The sequence below is a fragment of the Raphanus sativus genome, chromosome 6 (genome assembly GCF_000801105.2).
Source record: "Raphanus sativus cultivar WK10039 chromosome 6, ASM80110v3, whole genome shotgun sequence".
NCBI lineage: Eukaryota > Viridiplantae > Streptophyta > Magnoliopsida > Brassicales > Brassicaceae > Raphanus > Raphanus sativus.
In genome coordinates this window covers 43,357,665-43,367,356 of record NC_079516.1, presented here as the reverse complement: position 1 = coordinate 43,367,356, position 9,692 = coordinate 43,357,665, and positions in this window count along the sequence as shown.

Sequence of the window (9,692 nt, the reverse complement as noted above, 5' to 3'; positions counted from 1 at the left end):
CCAAAATCCATCAATAACATAAATTGACCATTTAACAAGTGTTACACTTGCCTTAGATTCCCGTCTCAAATGTCATTGAATTCACTTCACAGCTAACCAATGATCCATTTCCAGTTTTGACATGAATCTGCTAACAACCATATTGTATTTCTCCACACCTTGAAAACATATCTTGTAATTGACCTTCAATAACGCAACTTGAAATTTTAACAAAACTAAAACTTGCTTTAGATTCCCCTCTCAAGTATCTCAGAATCCACTTAACAGCTGATCAATGGTCCATTCTCAGTTTTGACATAAATCTGCTAAAAACCCCTACTTCATTTGCTAACTCGGGCCTAGAGCCAATCATGGCATACATTACACTACCTACAAACACTAGCATTTGGTATTGCTTCTATTTGGTTGGCCTCTTCTAAAGCCTATGCCATAGAAAACTTTTCGATTTGAAATGAGATGTAAGTGGAGTATCTACATGTTTATCATCTTCCATGCCAAAACTTTTAAAAAACATCTTGGCAAAAAAAAAAAACTTTTAACAAACTTTGCAATTTATCTTTCATGTGATAACACCGGAATGTCATTCTTTCTGTCACATTTAGTATTCATTCTTAAATCCATGATGTTTATTCCAAATATATCATTTCAAATTCTCTATTCAAGTTGTGTAAGTCTTTAGAATTGCTTGATTATATTCATGAATGTACATCGATATTTATACAACTCATTAACCGACTTGGTTAGAGATAAACTCAACAACTAAATACATAATTATCTCTAAGTAATCTTATCTTTATCTCTACTTGTATCATCTTTATCTCTTCCGATATCTCCTCCAATACTCCCCCTCAAGTTGGGAGTGTGGAAGTTTCGAACTCCCAACTTGAACAACAATGTCTCGAACTGTACTCTCCCAAGCGCCTTTGTTAACACATCTGCTAGTTGCTCAGATGTTCTCACATGAACTGTCTTCAACAACCCTTCTTGAATTGCATCCCTTACTTGATGACAATCTGACTCTATGTGCTTTGTTCTTCCATGGAAAACCGGATTAGCCGCTATATAGATGGCTGACTTGCTGTCACAAAATAACTTTGCCGGTGTCCGTTGCGGAGCTCCCAAGTCTCTGAGTAGCCTCCGGAGCCACTTTATCTCTCTCGTAGCCTGCGCCATTGACCTATATTCAGACTCAGCCGACGAATGTGACACGACTTTCTGCTTCTTAGTCTTCCAAGACACAGGTGATCCCCCAACCAGAGCCACATAAGCACTCAAAGACCTCCTTGTTACCGGACACGACGACCAGTCTGCGTCGCCAATACACTGATAGACTTGTATCTGCCTCAGAACTCAACAATATACCCTGACCAGGCGTTCCTTTCAAATAACGCACAACTCGCATAGCAGCCCCCCACTGCAACTCTCTAGGCTTTTGCATAAATTGTGATAATATGTGGACTGCATAAGAAATGTCAGGTCTCGTAATAGACAAATAAATCAACCGTCCAACTAGCCTTCTGTACTTCTCTGCATCTTGCATAACCGGACTTACATCCAAAGCCAACTTGTGTTGTATCTCCATGGGCGTACCAACTGGTTTCGAACCAAGTAACCCAACCTCAGCAACCAAATCCAACGTATACTTGCGTTGAGTAAGCATGAAACCTTCAGCTCCTCGTCCAACCTCAATTCCTAGAAAATATTTCAACTTTCCTAGGTCCTTCATACGAAAGCATCTCCCCAAATGAGCTTTAAACTTAGTCAAAAAATCAATGTCATTCCCGCATATGAGCAAGTCATCTACATATATAAGAACCCTTAGCTCCACGTTTCCTTTTGAATACACAAACAGAGAATAGTCTGCGTATGAGTGCAGGAACCCGAAGCTCTTAAGCGCATCAGTGAGCTTCTGAAACCAGCATCTAGGAGCCTGTCGCAGTCCGTATAACGCCTTATGCAACCTACATACTTTGTTTGGACCCAATGCTTTGAAACCCTGCGGAAGCTTCATGTAAACTTCTTCTTTAAGGTCCCCGTGCAGGAAGGCATTGTGCACATCCATCTGATGCACCATCCAGCCCTTCCCTGCTACAACTCTCAGTAAACTTCGAATAGTTGTCATTTTTGCCACAGGAGCAAACGTCTCCTTGTAGTCTCTCCCTTTAACTTGTCGATTTCCCAAAGCCACAAGTCTCGACTTTGGTCTTTCCATGGTTCCATCCACGTTGTATTTATATTTATAGATCCACATATTTCCAATGGCCTTCTTACCAGGAGGTAGATCAACAATACTGAACGTTTTGTTAACTTCAAACGAAACTATCTCATCTTTCATTGAGTCTCTCCATATCTTCTGTTCCATCGCTTCTTTGAAATTTCTTGGCTCCTTTGCGTTTGTTATTGATATATGGTGTTTTTCACATCATTGTATATATGTTTTCTTTTGTTTGAAGCCACTAATTCGTGTCAGTCTAGTCCTTTTTGACCTTTTACAGGTCTGGAGTTAGCAGAAGAAAGAAGAGAAGGTGCCTGATGAAAAGAAGTCCTTTTGGAGCATTCCTGCGGAGAACACTCAAGAGAACAATCCCGAGACTGTTCTCTCTCAAGCGGAACAAGCAGACGGAGTGATCCGGCGATTGTTCCAGACGAATATGGAAACTCCTATTTCGGGATTTTAAGCCCTGTTGCCCTAATCTCTTTTTCTTCTGATTGGCGCCTCCATATAAAACGCCATCTATCTATTTTCTATTTTTTTTACGCTAGTTTTTACAAGAGAACACTGAGTATTGCGATCTGCAACTTGTAAGGGAGAAGAATCCATCCTCTCATAGAGAAGATCATCTGAACCCTATTGTTTCATACTCTGTTCTTATGCAATTTTATTCAGGATTTATGTCTTTGTTTATGTGCATCATGATCGAGTAGTGACCTTGCTCGCCTAGGGTTTTTAGGGTGTTGAGACATGAGCTAAACATAGATAAGCGATCCATAACTGTTCTTCATTCATACTGTTCTTACTGCTTTCATTAAACTGATCACTTGATGTTAGATCACTAGTTCATCACTTAGTTAACCGCTTAGGATGATAACTTGACATGTATTGAATGAGCTTAGTATCCCTAATCAGCGAAAGTAGATATTAGGGTGGTAAGTGAACTGATCGGACCTGTTCCTAAAGCTTGCAATCGATCTTCATCCCAACGACAGTTAGGTGGTGAGATCGATCTGCAAAGCGATCACTACCACGACAGTGGAGTGTTCCAGCTGAGTGATCCGAGTTCTAGAAAGCACTTCATCGCGCTTGAATAATTGTTTGGCTCCAATTCAACACCCAATGAAATACCCTAGGCTAGCTCTTGTTTAATTGAATTAATCTCGTGTTTATTTTGCTTGTTTACTATCGCCTATTTCAACCAAATCATATCTTCTTCTTAGCTTGATTCTGAAACTTATAGAACTAGAGTGTAGACTGGTCCTCTGGATTTGAATCTCAAGTACTACAATTGCAGCTGTTAACTTGGCAGTAGCAAGGATTCATTTTTAGTGTATCAAGTTTTGGCGCCGTTGCCGGGGACCAGATTTTTTACCTCTAATTTTCGGTTTCATATCTAGTCTAAGATATCTGACTCGTGTTATTTTCTTTGTTTCAGCTGATGATCCAGGTGCATGACCAGTAGACATACTAGGAGCAACGCACAAGGGCCATTACATCAGCTTTCTAACGAGGAACTAGCGAGATTGGAACGACAGAACCGTCAACAGCCGAGATCAACGAACACCAACATGGGTGATCATCCAGATGATCTCACTGCTGCTCTTGCACTCATGCAACAGCAGATGCAGCAGATGCAGCAGACGATCCAAGCGCAGCAAGCTGCTGCCGAGCAAGCTGCTCTGAATGCTGCAAATCAACAGGAGGAAGTGGTCCAGATCGGCCAGAGAAACTTACTGCGTAATCTGCCTGCTACGCGATCTGCCATAACCCCTCCACCGTGCACTAGGCAAGACTTCGAGATCAAGCCAGCCTTGATAAGTCTAGTGCAAAGGAAGATCTTCAATGGGCTTCCTGCTGAGATACCGATGGACCACATCGAGCACTTTGAGAAGATGTGTGGTTTCACTAAAGCGAATGGAGTACCACCCGATTACATCAAGTGTACTCTGTTCCCTTTCTCTCTTGATGGGAAGGCTGCTCGCTGGCTTGATTCACTGCCCACCGGATCACTCACCACCTGGGAACAAGTCCGAGAAGCCTTCTTAAGCCACTTCTACACAAAATCGAAGACGGCAGCTCTGAGACAGAAGATCGTGACCTTCAAACAATTGGTGGACGAGCCGTTCTGCGATGCTTGGGAGCGATTCAATGTCTACCGCAGAGAGTGCCCACATCACGGTTTTGAAGAAGACTATCTGCTGGGAGTGTTCTACGATGGAGTAGGCTGGGAATACAGGAACGCTTTGAACTCAGCCAGTAAAGGAGATTTCATGACTCAGTCCACTCAAGGTGCATTCGAGTTGATTGAGAACATGGCCTCAAGCTCAGCTGACAATAACCGCGAGACTGATCGCACTCAGAAGGTGAAGAGCATCGACAACAGCAAGATTGATGAGCTCTCTGCCAAGGTCGACCAGCTGATCAAGAGTAACCAGAACCAGGTCTTCATCATGGAAGAATCCCCACAGGATAAAGCTACCGCAGAAGGCACATCAGAGGCAGATCAGTCGGCTGAGGATCAGCATGAAGTGAGCTACGTGAATGGGCAAGGATGGCAGTTCAAGAACTATCACCCGAACCCTAACGTGAGGAACAATCCCCACCTGTTCAATGCCCCTAAACCAGACGATAAAGCTCAAGGGAACCAGGGTCAGAACAGTGGATACCAAAGGCCATATGGCAATCAGGGAAGAACCTTTGTCCTTAACCCAGCTCAGAATGCCCAGTTCCACAGCCAGAAACAGCCGGTTAATCAGCAAGCTGCACAACCGACTCAGACTGCTCCGCATGATGACATGAAGAGTCTCGCCAATATGATGAGCCAGCTGCTCCAAGGACAGCAGATCCAAGGGAAAGCACTGAACCAGGTCACAAACGACATCAACGCCAGGATGAATCATATGTTCAATGACCTGAGTGTGAAGTATGACAATGTCTCAAGCCATATGAGACAGATGGATATTCAGATTGCTCAAACTGCTGAGAACGTGAAGAGACAGCAAGGAACTCTCCCTGGGAAAACAGACAAGAACCCCAAGGAGTGCAATGCAGTAGGGTTGAGGAGTGGAAAGCAACTGCCTGATCTAGACCCCAGGAGATTCACATCGGCTGAGAAAGGGAAGCAGAAGGAGTCGGATCAGCCTTCTAAGGCTGTACCCACAAATGAGGAAGACGCAGAACAACCTACTGAGACTGTTCCGCCTGAAGCAGAGCGACCCGCTGGGGTTGTTCCACCGACTGCAGCACCTTCTCCTGCTCGTCAGTATGTACCGAAAGTGCCCTACCCTGTTCCAGCTAAGGCTACACGCAAGGATAAGGAAGAGATGAAGTGCAGGAAGATGCTGGAAGACCTAACTATCAAGCTCCCTCTGATGAGTGCGATCCAGATGATACCATCCATGCGTAGCTTCGTCAAGGGATTAATCTCTGGGAAGATATCTGATGACAGCGAGTTCATGATTGTCTCTAAGGAGTGCAGTGCGGTGCTCCAGAACAGAAGGATCAAGAAGCTGGGTGATCCGGGAAAATTCGTTCTCTCGGTTCAGATTGGCAGAACACTCTTCTCATGCTCACTGGTTGATCTAGGCTCAAGCATAAATCTCATGCCATATACTGTGGCCAAGCGCCTTGGATACACGGACTTCAAGCCTACCAGGATGTCACTAGTGTTTGCTGATCGATCTGTGAAGTCTCCAGTTGGAATCCTCGAAGATCTTCAAGTTCTGGTTGGAAACACGATTGTTCCTGCCGATTTCGTTGTTCTGGAAGTCGAGGAAGACTCCAATGATCCCCTGATCCTAGGCAGACCATTCCTTTGCACTGTTGGAGCTATCATTGATGTCCGACAAGGGAAGATTGATCTCCACCTTGGAGATATTGTGATGAAGTTCGAGATGGATCAGATGCTCAAGAAGCCGATGCTGGATGGACAAACCTTCACTGTCCAAGAAGATGGTGATCCGTTAGAGCCGCATGAAGGAATGATCGAGGAGATTCTCACCGAGGATCCACTTGAACTCGCCTTAGTCAGAGCTGAAGCCGAGCAGAGCTTAGAGAATGTTGATGCTGATGCCTATGCCAAGTTCCTGGATTCAGCCAGGACTATGGAGAGGATGGTGGCGAATCTAAGTCTGGGGGAGAACAGTGACTCCAGCACAGCGACTGGAACAACCGCACCTCAGAACTCGTCTGTTCCGGCAGCTCAGACTGATGACTCATGGAGCGAGCTGAAAGCTCCAAAGGTCGAGCTCAAATCCCTTCCCAAGGGACTCAGGTATGCATTTCTTGGACCCAACTCTACATATCCTGTCATTATAAATGCTGACCTGAACAATGCAGAGACTGCTCTGCTTTTGTGTGAGCTGAGAAAGTATCGTAAGGCTTTGGGTTACTCTCTAGCTGACATACCTGGCATTTCACCTGATTTGTGCATGCATAGAATACACCTGGAAGATGAATCGATGACTTCTGTAGAACATCAGAGGAGGTTAAACCCGAATCTAAAAGATGTTGTAAAGAAAGAGATAATGAAACTTCTAGAAGCAGGTGTGATCTATGCGATCTCTGATAGTAAGTGGGTTAGTCCTGTGCATGTAGTTCCTAAGAAAGGGGGGATCACTGTGATAACAAATGAAAAGAATGAATTGATCCCCACTAGAACAATTACTGGTCATCGCATGTGCATTGATTTTCGTAAGTTGAATGCTGCGACTCGTAAGGATCACTTCCCACTTCCTTTTATTGATCAAATGCTTGAGAGATTGGCTAACCACCCTTACTATTGCTTTTTAGATGGATATTCAGGTTTCTTTCAGATTCCCATCCATCCAGGTGATCAGGAGAAGACGACGTTCACATGCCCTTATGGAACATATGCATACAGGAGGATGCCATTCGGCTTGTGCAATGCCCCAGCGACCTTCCAGCGATGCATGATGTCGATTTTTACTGATCTGATCGAAGACATAATGGAGGTTTTCATGGACGATTTCAGCGTCTATGGAAGCTCCTTTCATGTCTGTTTGTCAAATTTGTGCAGGGTACTGAAGCGATGCGAGGAGAAGCATCTGGTGCTGAACTGGGAGAAGTGCCACTTCATGGTGAGAGATGGGATTGTTCTGGGACACAAGATATCCGAGAAAGGCATTGAGGTGGACAAGGCAAAGATCGAGGTCATGATGAGCCTGCAACCACCAACTTCAGTGAAGGGAATCAGGAGTTTCTTGGGACACGCTGGTTTCTACAGGAGGTTCATCCAAGACTTCTCTAAGATCGCGAGACCACTCACTCGGTTGCTCTGCAAGGAAGCTCAGTTTGCCTTTGACAGTGACTGCTTAGCCGCATTCCATACGATCAAGGGAGCCCTAGTCAGTGCACCAGTTGTCCAACCTCCAGACTGGGATCTCCCTTTTGAGATCATGACAGATGCAAGTGATTTTGCAGTGGGAGCAGTCCTTGGGCAGCGTAAAGACAAGAAGCTTCACGTGATCTACTATGCAAGCCGAACTTTAGATGAAGCTCAATGCCGATACGCAACCACAGAGAAGGAGCTCCTTGCCATCGTGTTCGCTTTTGAGAAGTTCAGATCCTATCTGGTTGGATCAAAGGTGATTGTGCACACAGACCACGCGGCTCTCAAGTACCTGCTCACGAAGAAGGATGCTAAACCGCGCCTCTTAAGATGGATCCTCTTGCTCCAAGAGTTTGATCTAGAGATAAGAGACAAGAAGGGAGTTGATAATGGAGTGGCAGATCATCTCTCCAGGATGAAAGTGTCAGATGAGACAGTTCTTGATGTGGAACAACCGATGGAGTACGTCAATGCGATTGGTCTGCGCAACATGGAGCAGTCATCACCTGCCATTAAGGATTGTTCCCGCGTAGAAGGAGCATTCGTTGCAGTGATTCAGAAGGAGTACCCGAATCTTCCATGGTTTGCTGAGATTGCCAACTTCTTGGCAGCTGAGAAAGAGCCTTTGAGGTTCACTGGGAATGAGAAGAGGAAATTTTTGAGGGAGGCAAGGTACTACTTCTGGGATGAGCCGTACCTCTATCGGCAAGGCAAGGATGGGATCTTCAGAAGATGTGTTCCAGAGGCTGATATTCCAGGGATCCTTCACCACTGCCATGGTTCCTCTTATGCTGGTCACTTCGCCACCTTCAAGACTGTTTCCAAGATCCTCCAAGCCGGTTTCTGGTGGCCTACTATGTTCAGAGATGCTCACGCCTTCATATCTCGATGCAATTCATGCCAAAGGATGGGGAGTATAAGCAAGAGAAACGAGATGCCTCAGAACTACATCTTGGAAGTTGAAGTGTTCGATTGCTGGGGGATCGATTTCATGGGACCTTTCCCAGTCTCTCACAAGAATGAATACATCCTAGTTGCTGTGGACTATGTCTCCAAGTGGGTGGAAGCAATTGCTAGTCCAACTAATGATGCGCGAGTTGTAACCAAGATGTTCACCTCCATTATCTTTCCAAGATTTGGAGTGCCTAGAGTGGTTATAAGCGATGGTGGAACTCATTTTATCAACAAAGTGTTCCAAGGATTGCTGAGTAAGAATGGTGTGAAACACAAGGTTGCAACCGCCTATCATCCTCAAACAAGTGGTCAAGTGGAGGTTTCCAACAGGGAAATCAAGAACATCCTCCAGAAGACTGTCAACGCCACCCGCAAGGATTGGTCCCTTAAGCTTGACGATGCTCTCTGGGCATACAGAACAGCCTACAAGACCCCTTTAGGGACCACTCCCTATCATCTGGTCTATGGCAAGGCGTGCCACCTACCTGTTGAGCTAGAGTACAAGGCGGCTTGGGCTGTCAAACTACTCAACTTCGATATCAAACCTGCCAAGGAGAGGCGAACCATTCAGATCCACGAGTTGGAGGAGATCAGGCATCTAGCCTATGAGAGTTCTAAGATCTACAAGGAAAAGACCAAGGCGTTCCACGACAGGCGGATCATCAGCAGAAGCTTTGCTCCGAACGATCAGGTTTTACTCTTCAATTCACGGGTTAAGCTGTTCCCTGGAAAGCTCAAATCTAGATGGTCTGGACCTTTCACCATTAAGGAGGTTCGCCCTTATGGAGCTGTTGTGTTACTGGACACAAGAGGAGGAGAATTTGTTGTCAATGGTCAGCGTCTCAAGCCATATCTTGCTGACACAACAATCGCTGAAGGTGTAGAGATACCCTTGAGCGATCCCCCTCAAGCCTAATCGGCTCATTGAAGTCAAGCTAGTGACAGAAAACAAGCGCTTGGTGGGAGGCAACCCACTGGTGAGTGTAAATATTGTTTTCTCTTTGTCTTTATCTTTCTAGGAACTAACTTGCAGGTTGAAAAATCAAGAAAATTCGAGATCACTCCAGGGGAGCACTCAAGCGGTTGTTCCGCCGATTGTTCCCAGACACGCCAAAGGGGATTTCAGGAGCGTACACCGCAGAGAACAAGGCGCCCAGGCAAGGAACAAGCAGG